Here is a 10,718-nt window from a genome sequence, read left to right on the forward strand (position 1 = left end):
AAAAAAATGAAATCTGATGTTATTAAATTATGTAAGATTCTGGGGTAGTTTACAGAATAGTTGCTGAAAGGATATCACCACAGCAGAGAATCAACAAAAAAGGACAGAGTTTTAAAAGAAATGGGTGTTCCATTTAAGATTGGCATGTGGAAGATTTGTTTTCTTGTCAGAAGGTAAGTTAATGTTTGGAATCTTTTACTTAGGAAGCTGTGGGGGTCAAATAATTGATTAGACAGATTTTTGATGTACAAGCCAGTATGAGGTTAATGTCCATTGTGAGTTGGGTGTGGGGCATAGTGATTGTAATCAAGCATTGAAGTCATAGACTCAATCAGATTAACCTTGATGTTATTGAATAGTACTGCAGGCTTGAAAAACCAAACGGCTTACTCCTTCTCCTATTTCATTTGTTTTTATGAGGGAACGGGTATTTCTATTCCCACAATTTGCCTGCAGGCTCATGACATGCCTACAGTTCCATTCTAAAAAAAAATTTCAAACCTTTTATTAATCCCTTTGCCCTAAGCTTTGCCAAAGGTTTCTAAATGCCTGAAATGGCTTTCCGAACTTTCAAACTTTCCGAATATTTGGCATCAATTGTGACTTTGCACTTAATTCTTCCTTTCAATCTGAGTGCATAAATGTTCTCCTTCCACTATTACTTGTCTTTTCCATCTGCTTGACTCTAAACATTCCTGTGAATAGTTATGCAGATAAGTTCACATCAGAACTTTCAATGCAAAAGAACGCTTCTTAACACTTCTTAGAACTCATGTTGCCAAGTTTGGAGTTTTTGAGCTATTGGGACAGGCTGAATGGCCTGAGGCTATTTTGCCTGGAGCATTGGAGGTTGAGAGTTGACTTTATAGAAGATTATAAAATCATGAGGGGCATGGATAGAGTAAATAGATAAAGTCTTAACTGCGGAGTGGGGGGAGTCCAAAACTAGAGGCGATCTGTTTAAAATGAGACGGGAAAGATTTAAAAGGGATGTAAGGGGCATCATTTCATGCAGATCATGTGGCTTGTATGGAATGAACTGTCAGAGGATATGGTAGAGATTGGTCCAATTACAACATTTAAAAGGCATCTGGATGAATACATGAACAGGAGGGTTGAGAGAAATATGTGCCAAATGATGGTAAATGGGACTAGATTAATTTAGAATATCTGGTTGGCGTGCAAGTGTTGGACTGAAAAGCCTGTTTCCGTGCTGTTTATTTCTATAACTCCACGACTCTATAACTAGGTTTTCTTTTATGCTTCTTGCAATAAACCAAGTCTAGCCTCTTGTTTGATTGTGCAATTCATAGGCCTTCATGCACTGAATTATCTTGTCAATTGGTCACTGAGTCTCCCAGAAGTCAGCCCGAAATGTTGCTTTCAAGAAGGTCATTTCCACTTTAAGACTGAATGTATATGTTGCTTTCAGCAGTTCCTTGTTCTAAATATTATCTTGGATTCATATCAAAATAGGCTCCTCTACGTCTAATTATACAGTTCTCTCTTTTTCTACTTCATGTGTGAGATGTGGGCCTCACTGGATGGCCTATGTTATCACCAGTCGCTTGCTGCCCCTGAACTGAATAGTTAACTAAGTATTTTGAACGGAAGTTGAGACTCAACAACATTACCTAAGATTGTTTGTATTTAAACCTGATTTATTTCAACTTTAGTTCATTTTCAGTTAAAATCTGTGAACTAAAATATCCAATGCTCCATTTATCTTTGGCTCATAGCTGAAGCATGTCAAATTGATCATAATTAATGCAGTTTGATTTTCACTTTTGCATGTAATTTTTCTCCTGCATCTATTGTAACTTTCATAACTAATGAGTTATGGAAGTTACTGCATGATACAAGTATGATGTGTTCTCAATTATGTCACTATATCATAGATATATGTTAATGTTTTATATACACACACATCTTTTATTTACATATTTGTTTATTTTAATTGTATATCGGCAGTGTACTGTTAAAATGTCTTAAACTAAGGACATATTTGGAGAAGGTGTACGTTTTTATGAGTTTTCTCCCTCTTGCATCTGTAGCTTTTAGGGCAATTTATTTAAAAACACGTTGATAAATCTTCCCCCCCCCGCCCCCGAATCTCTGTGGTTCATTTGTCCTTTGACTTCAGTATAGTAGAAGATTGTCAAGGCTAGGTCATTAAGTGCATTCAAGGCTGTGATAAATACATTTTTAATCAGGAAGTGAATTAAAGGTTTGAGTGACGACATTAGCTGGCAAGCTTACAATTAACTTGCAGACTCAGGGAATCAATGGGTGGATGGTGATCAAAAGGCCCCTGGTTTTCAATTCACTCATCAGGCTCAAACACATCTGCATTGGGAATAGATAATGCAGCTACCAGCTGGTGTAGTATAAGTTAGGATTTGAAATGTGTTTGTAGCCAAGTTTTCGAAACAATCAAACAAATTATATCAACCTGCTCACTAAGTTCTGTTTAATATCTCCCATCGCTGGAGCCAATGAATGGATAGCCAAGCTAGACAACACAATATAAGCTTCTCCCATAACATAATAGTAATAGATTTTTGGAGAACTGTAAGAGCATTAATCAGTGTATCCTTGATTTATGTTTGTTGAAATCCAAATGCTTTCAGTATACTTTGACAGCAAATAAGAAGGTTTTATATAATTGTTTCTTTTATACATAGCGTAGCATTTTATATTTTAATGGGATGGGAAATCAATAATAAGGCCAACATTTGCAATCCAGACCTTTTTGCTCTTGACAAACTTGCAGCATGCCGCATTTCTGTACTTCTGCAGACTATTTGATGTAGATAGGCACACTACTGTTTTTAGGAAATGAGTTCCAGGATCTCGCCTACCAACAGTGAAGGAATGATGATATAGTTCAAAAGCAGGATGGTGTGAAAAGGAACTTCCAGGCAGTGTTCTCCAGGGTATGATACCCAGTCCTTGTTGACCTTAAAAGCTACAAGTTTTTAGTTAGTGAATGTATCTTTCATATAGTACACAATACTGCCAGTGCTGTTTTCTGTGGTGCACATATTATCAATGTCAGGAGGATTGAATATTCGATTTGGTAGAAGACAGGGTTTATTGGCCTGAGTGATGACAAACCTCATGAGTGGAAATACTGCAACATACAGCCAGACAAGTGGAGAATATTCCATTACACTTCTGAATTGTGCCATGCAGACTGTGGACGTGCTTTGGGAAATCAGGACGTGAGTTACTTGCTACAGTCTTCCGGGCTTCTGACTTTCTCTTCCAGCTACAATAATTAAATGGCTGGTGCAGTTAAGTTTCTGGTCAATGCTAACCCCCAGGTTTTTGATGGTAGGATATTAGCTGATCCTAATGCCATTGCAGTTCGAAGCGAAATGCTTTGATGCTCTCTTATTGGAGATGGCCATTGCCTGGCATTTGTGTAATAAAAACTGTTATTGCCATTTAGAAGTCCAAGTCTGAATGTTAGATCTGATAAGATGCTAATGTTACACATTTTAACAAATTAAACATAGTGATACTTGGTTTATAGATTAATGTATGAATTCATAATGCAGTTATGCAAACCAAGCCGTGTAGAAACTCAGCAGCTCTGGCAGCTTCTGTGGACAGAGAAACAGAGTTAGTGTTTCAAGTCTGGTATGACTCTTTGGAAGTTCTGAAGGAGAGTCATGTTTGAGTCAAACCATCAACTTCACTTTTTTCACCACAGATGTTTCCAAACCTTCTGAGTTTCTTCAAGAACTTTTGTTCCCATTCCAAATTCACCCAGATCCACAGTGTTTTGCTTTTGATTCAAGCTATGCATTGACTGGATTTTCTGTTTTATAATATTCCACTTAAAAATATTATGTTTATAGTATCTCCACTGCAACATTATTTTAATTTGATATTCTGTATCAATTATCTTTCATGGGGAAGGTTGATTCCCTTATAATTTTTTGACTAATTTACTTTTCCATGTTATATCACAGTTAATTAGAAAGAGACTTGGGTACACAATCCACAATGAAATGCCAATGTGAGCAATTGGTTCAATGCTCAAAATGCCAAAATTCTGTGGTGCATTATAAAGAAAGTCCATCTACTCTGTAAGATGTACTTAAAAGACCCCAGAACACAATTTTAAGAAGAGCAGAGATGCTATTCTTAGTGCTCCAATTGATATCTATCATTAGAAATGATGAAAATAGATAAATCACCATCATCTTATTTCTGGTTCAAAAGCAATTCTGTCGGCAAGTTGACTGTTTGTACTCTTACAATGTTGACTGTGTTTCCAAAATTATTTCATAGGATGTGGAGTACTTTCGGATAAACGCATCCATTCATTATTTTGACAATGCTAGCACTGCATCTTGATCAACACAGTCAAATACCATTCCAGGTTTTAAAACTGTTGGCATGTTAAATGTGTTCCCTGGATACGCTGTTCATATTAATTTTTGTTTTCCTTCCAGCTCCCAAATATGATATTCCAAAGACGCAATGCATTTGAAGATCTGCAGCAATAACAGTGAATCTGAAATGCAAAATGAAAGGTTGAAATCAAAGCAGTACTCTAGTGCGAGCCGTGAACTCAGACAAAACATCAAATGTTAACCAACCTGCATCAAAATGTAAGAATCAGTGTAAGAATAGGAGGGAACTTGTGCATCCCAGATGGTTGAAGAAGAAATCTGAAGTGTATTCCATAACAGCCATAGGTTCTCTTTGCAGAACACCTACATTGTTTTGAGCAGCATAGTTCATAAGTGTGTTCATAAAATAATTCCAGGGAGCAGCAATATCATAAAATTACTGTATTTCATCATATTTGCTTACTCATACAAAACATTATTTTTGTGAATGAAAATCTCTGAATTGACAATACTCTTACCTCTGATCAGTTTTGGTAGTTAGGCCAGTGTTTTCAATTGGATTTTCACATTTTCCTGTAATCATTGTGGGTTTAGTAATTGTTAAAGGAAGCCCATACATAGGAAAGTACCATGAGCACAAATCAAATTTATTTCCTGTTGGGTAATTGGGAAATTGTATGATAATTTAAAATGGCTGATAGGGAATTGACAGCCGATTATCCATGTCTGAATTTGTATTTACCAAGGCTATGTAGAATATGCACAGCAAGAGCTCCTTCAATTACTGATACAGGAATAGAAAGTCACTGAAATGTACATTTTTCCTTTAGAGAATGTGAATTGGGAGTTAAAAAAATGGGTAAATGGTGGTCCAAATCAACAAATATTTTGCTTCTAATTTCGTTATTGAGAATATACAACCATTGCAGAAATAGCTGCTAATTAGAAGGCCGAGAGGAAAAGAGGAAATTTGTGAAATTATAATCATGACAGAAGCTGTGCTGAGAAAGCTATTGGATTTATAGGTTGAACTTCATCCTGTGGTCCTAAAAGAGGCACCTAATGATGAAGTTGATTAAAGTACTCAAGATTCTGGGAAGATTCCATCAGGTTGGAAAGTCAAAAATGAATTGTCAACAGATTTTCATACTTTAAATGTGTGGGCAAAAATCTGACATAGATCATAGAATTCCTACTGTGTAGAAATAGTCCCTTCTGGTCAACAATTCCACACCACCCCTCAGAGCATCGGATCCAGACCCACCCCACTTAATCTATACATCCCTGAAAACTACGGGCAGTTTAGCACGGCTAATCCACCTGCCCTGCACATCTTTGGACTGTGGGAGAAAACCGAGGAAACCCATGCAGACTAGGGGAGAATATACAAACTCCATACAGATAGTTGCCCAAGAACTTCTACTCCCTGATCAGGAAAATGTGAAGTTGTTCATTTTGGGATAATGAAAATGTGTATTATAAATACAGAAATAATGGAGAAATCTACAGCGGGGAGGGGTCCAGGTGCTCTGATTCACAAATGAAAAATGGTAATGCAAAGATACAGCAAGTATTCAAGACCAATGGAATGGCATCCTTCACTATGAGAAAAAAAGTTAACATTAAAGTAAGCATGTTATGCATCGGTTACTTAGGGCATTTATAAGACCACATTTCAAATGCAATGTGTAATTTTTGTCTCTTTATTTAAGGGTGTAAGCATGTAAGTACATTGGAGATGGTTCTGAGGAGATTTAACATATTGACAACTTTCAACGCCGATTGTCCTTTGGGGATATATCGGACAGGCTGGGCTTGTTTCCTCCAGGGTTTAAAAGAGCGAATGTCACTTTATTAAAGCTAATTCGTTTTTTCCTGGGATGGGGTTGTGTAACTCTGGTAATCTCTGTCTTAGAAATTAGTCACCAGTGTCATTGCATATATTTTTAAGTGGAGTTAGGTAGATTCTTGTCAGACAAAGAAATCAAATGCAATCGAGAGGAGATAGCATTGTGGAATTTAAAGCAAGGAAACCAGCCATTAACTTATTGAGAGGTGAAACACATTTGAGGAACTGATTGGGCTTCCGCTACAATTTCATACAAGTGTACATTCTTATTTTCATACAACATTTGGAACATCATGAGCTCTTTCGTATCCAGTGCGCAGAATTCAGCTGATTATTCAGCTACTTTGCATTGTGCATCATTTCATGCTCCAGTCATTTACACTTTGTAGAATTTCATTTTCTTTTTATGTTCAATTGATTAATTTGTACGCAGACTTATAATATCCATGCACATCACTGCCTAGAATCTTCTACCCTTTATTTTCAGTATGCAGGATCTAATGCTCAATATTTTTAACACATTCAACTATGAATTTCTGTGTCCTCACCAAATTCACACATTCTATTGCATTCAAAAGCTGAATGATGCAACTACTTACATTGCTGTGATAAAAATCATATTATGTGATTATGTTAACTTAATATTCAAGCCTAATTAAAATAATTTTTGAACAACATGTTGACCTTAACAAAGAGTTCAACAAACAGACCACATGGATTTATTTCAGCAGAATAATTAGAAAGGAGATGACAAAAGATTGTTTTCACCCCGAGGCCGGTAAGAATCTTAATATCACTGCTAGTAAGTGTGGTTGAGACCAGCAACTTACACACTTGAAAAGTCTTTGGATGTCTGTTTTAACACCTATAACCTGCAAGGCAAGTGAACACATGCAGGAAGGTGTGATAATGCTAAGGAGCTTCTCGTTGACTGGCACAGACAAGATATGCACTGATGTTTATCAGTTGCTTGAGTCGTGTCTTATGACAATACTGCCTGGTTCTTGCCTCCAAACATTAGAACTCACGTTCTCTGGCCATTTACTGTTAATTCATTCTTAACATGACTCCTGAGGGCCTGGTGCCTTGTAACATAATAATGCTAGCCTCCTGCCTATCCCCGTCACTACTGACCCCAGCAATGCAGTTTTCAACTTGGAATCCTACCTCCTTTTCAATCATTTCATCTCCTCTGATGTTATTCAGTGAAACCACTGTGAAAGAGTGGAGAGCTGACTGTACCGCATGAGTTTAGCATGATTCAGTTCAGCTTCAGGCTGAATGCAGACAAAACAAACAGTCTTGGGAAAATCATTCAGCTTCATGCTATAGTCATGCTAATAAAGGTCTCTGGTGGAATGGGTTTGGGTAAGTCATGAGGCCTGTACCCGAGCCTTGGGGAAGAAAATTGTTCAGCCATAAAAAAAAACTCAACATTTGGAAATTTGCAGATCAAGGTGTCAAAATCTTAAATACAGCTTACTACATTTTAAAAAAGCAGGTTCTAAACTAGATATTACTGTATATTATAATGCTAGTGAATCAATTCCCTTCAGCATACATACTGAAGCCATTTGTAATGATGAGGCTAAGAACTTAATTCATTCACAAAACATATTGTCTTCCCATATCATAAGGAACGTCAAGAGTAATTGCATCTCTCTTTGCTTCTCCACACAGAAAGGTGACATGTGGGGATAAGATATTACACGATTAAATTTACTTGAGTAGCATTGCTCTTGACTCAGTGTTGGCAATCAATATCATGTGACACATCAATAATGTGTGCTGTTATTGTCAATCTTGGCCTTGTTTCCTTTTAAGTGTTTTCATTGAATGGAAAATTTGTCGTTTGGTTACTTTTAGATATGTTGGCGCTGTAAGTAAATGAAACCACCTGAAATATTTCAGTTATTGTGTGAAATTAGTAGCATGAGAGATTGTGCAATTCTAATGGTTTTCAAAATGTGTTGTGCAACTGAGCAATTGTAGGTCAGATATGAAGCTACTGCTTCCTGCCATTCTACTCCAAAGACTGACTGATAAAAATCACGAAGGCATGTTTCTAACCTCGAAGGGTATGCAATAATACTTAGCTTATTGTTTTAATGGAGAAATTTGTCATGTCGTAGCTTAACTTAAGCCCAACATAATTAGGATCTTCTGCATCAAGATTACCAATCTAACTTGAATCATCAGCTTATACATTAGACACCGTATAGGGTGCCCAATGAATGTTCCCAACCTCGTTGATCAGTTGCAAATTACTGTAATACTCGGTATATGTATTATCAGATGTGTTCATTTTTAGATTGAAGAACAAACAAAACACAATAGAGTACTGAATAGAGTACAATTTTCTGCAACTTAAATAAAAAAAACTCTCGATTCTGCAAATCATATGTTAGTTATTTTACATGGAACGTGCCTTCACTTTCACAGAATTGGATTGCACTGTGACGATGCTGAAGTTCAGGCAAATTGAATAAGTAAGTAGACAAACAAATAAGTTAATAAGTAAATGTTACAGCAAAATATCTGCAAGTGGAGATAATAGGAACTGCAGATGCCAGAGAATCCGAGATAACAAGGTAAAGAAATGGATGAACACAGCAGGCCAAGCAGCATCAGAGGAGCAGGGAGGCTGACTTTTTGGGCCTCGACCCTTCATCAGAAAAGGGAGAGGGAAAGAGGTTTCTGAAATAAATAGGGAGAGAGGGGGAGGCAGATTGAAGATGGATATAGGAGAAGACAAGTGGACTTTGCCCCTGCAGTGGTCGAGAATGCCCTCGACCGTGTCTCCCGCATTTCCCTCAACATATATCGCTGGAAAACTCAGGGTATCATGGGCATTTGATTGGAGCCGTATATTAAGAGGGCAACTGAGTCCCACATGAAGGCTTGATTCAGAGTGGTCTCTCACCTCTTCCACATATATGGTAATAGAGCTTTGAATAAAGATCACTTATGCTGAGGAACATAGGCTGTAAGCCTCCTCTTTGGTACTTCTCCATGCAATAGTAGCCATTGGGCAGTCTTCAGTATCTTCAATAATCTGGAAACCCAAACAGTAGCCGTCCATTCCACTTCAAGCAGGTTGGATTAATTAATGGTGGGGCTTACTGCTGATTTGAAAGGTGTGTGTTGAAAACTCCTTGACGTCAATATATCAACAGCCTTCTTCATCCTGTTTGGAAATGTGTGTTATAATTAACAAAGGAAAAGCTTACATCTGTTGTTAAATTTCCCTTTTTGAAAACACCTTAATATCAGTTTTCTCAGATTTTAGAATCTAATTTTCTTCAAAGAAAATTGCATTTTCAAATTCTAATTTCTCGGCTACTTGCATACTTCCATACCAAAATACATTTAAGATGAGCAAATTTTTAACATCCGGAATTAGAGAGACACTTCATGTCTCGAACATATGTGGAAGTTCACTCTGGCCAGAAAATGAAATTTTAAACATAATAATTTAGAAATAGTTACCCATGAGTCCTTGCTTAAGCCAAACACAAGACATATTGTACACTAATTTGGGGAAAGAGAAAATAATTTATGCTCTTTCAATTAACTTTACTCCTTCAATTAACTTTAATCAACAATGGCCAAATACAAATTTTTACTTTTTTAAAACTTTAACAAAAACATTTTAAATCAAATCATCATCGCAGATGTTTGCATTCAACATCTACTGGTAGATCCTTAAAAAGACAGTCCATTAATGGTACATGTTGCACACTGGCACAGGCACACAGCACACTTTCAAATCACTATATATTCTCAAAATTCAAAGTAAATTCAAAGTATTCACAGATCTTGACCCCCAGGAGACAAAACATACAAATTACACAAGACAACTTTTAACAACCAATAAATGAAAATGCATACAAATCATACCACAAAGAGCATAGAACATACATCGAACATTACAGCACAGTACAGGCCCTTCGGCCCTCGATGTTGTGCCGACCTGTCATACCAATCTGAAGCCCATCTAACCTACACTATTCCATGTATGTCCGTATGCTCATCCAATGATGACTTAAATGTACCCAAAGTTGGCGAATCTACTACCGTTGCAGGCAAAGCGTTCCATTCCCTTACTACTCTCTGAGTAAAGAAACTACCTCTGACATCTGTCCTATATCTTTCACCCCTCAATTTAAAGCTATGCCCCCTCGTGCTTGCCGTCACCATCCTAGGAAGAAGGCTCTCCCTATCCACTCTATCTAACCCTCTGATTATTTTATATGTTTCAATTAAGTCACCTCTCAACCTTCTTCTCTCTAATTGAAACAGCCTCAAGTCCCTCAGCCTTTCCTTGTAAGACCTTCCCTCCATACCAGGCAACATCTTAGTGAATCTCCTCTGCACCCTTTCCAAAGCTTCCACATCCTTCTTATAATGCTGTGACCAGAACTGTACGCAATACTCCAAGTGCGGCCGCACCAGAGTTTTGCACAGCTGCAGCAGTGGTAATGCTGGCACTCACATTCAAC

Source organism: Stegostoma tigrinum, chromosome 16, assembly GCF_030684315.1.
Source record: "Stegostoma tigrinum isolate sSteTig4 chromosome 16, sSteTig4.hap1, whole genome shotgun sequence".
Classification (NCBI taxonomy): Eukaryota; Metazoa; Chordata; class Chondrichthyes; order Orectolobiformes; family Stegostomatidae; genus Stegostoma; species Stegostoma tigrinum.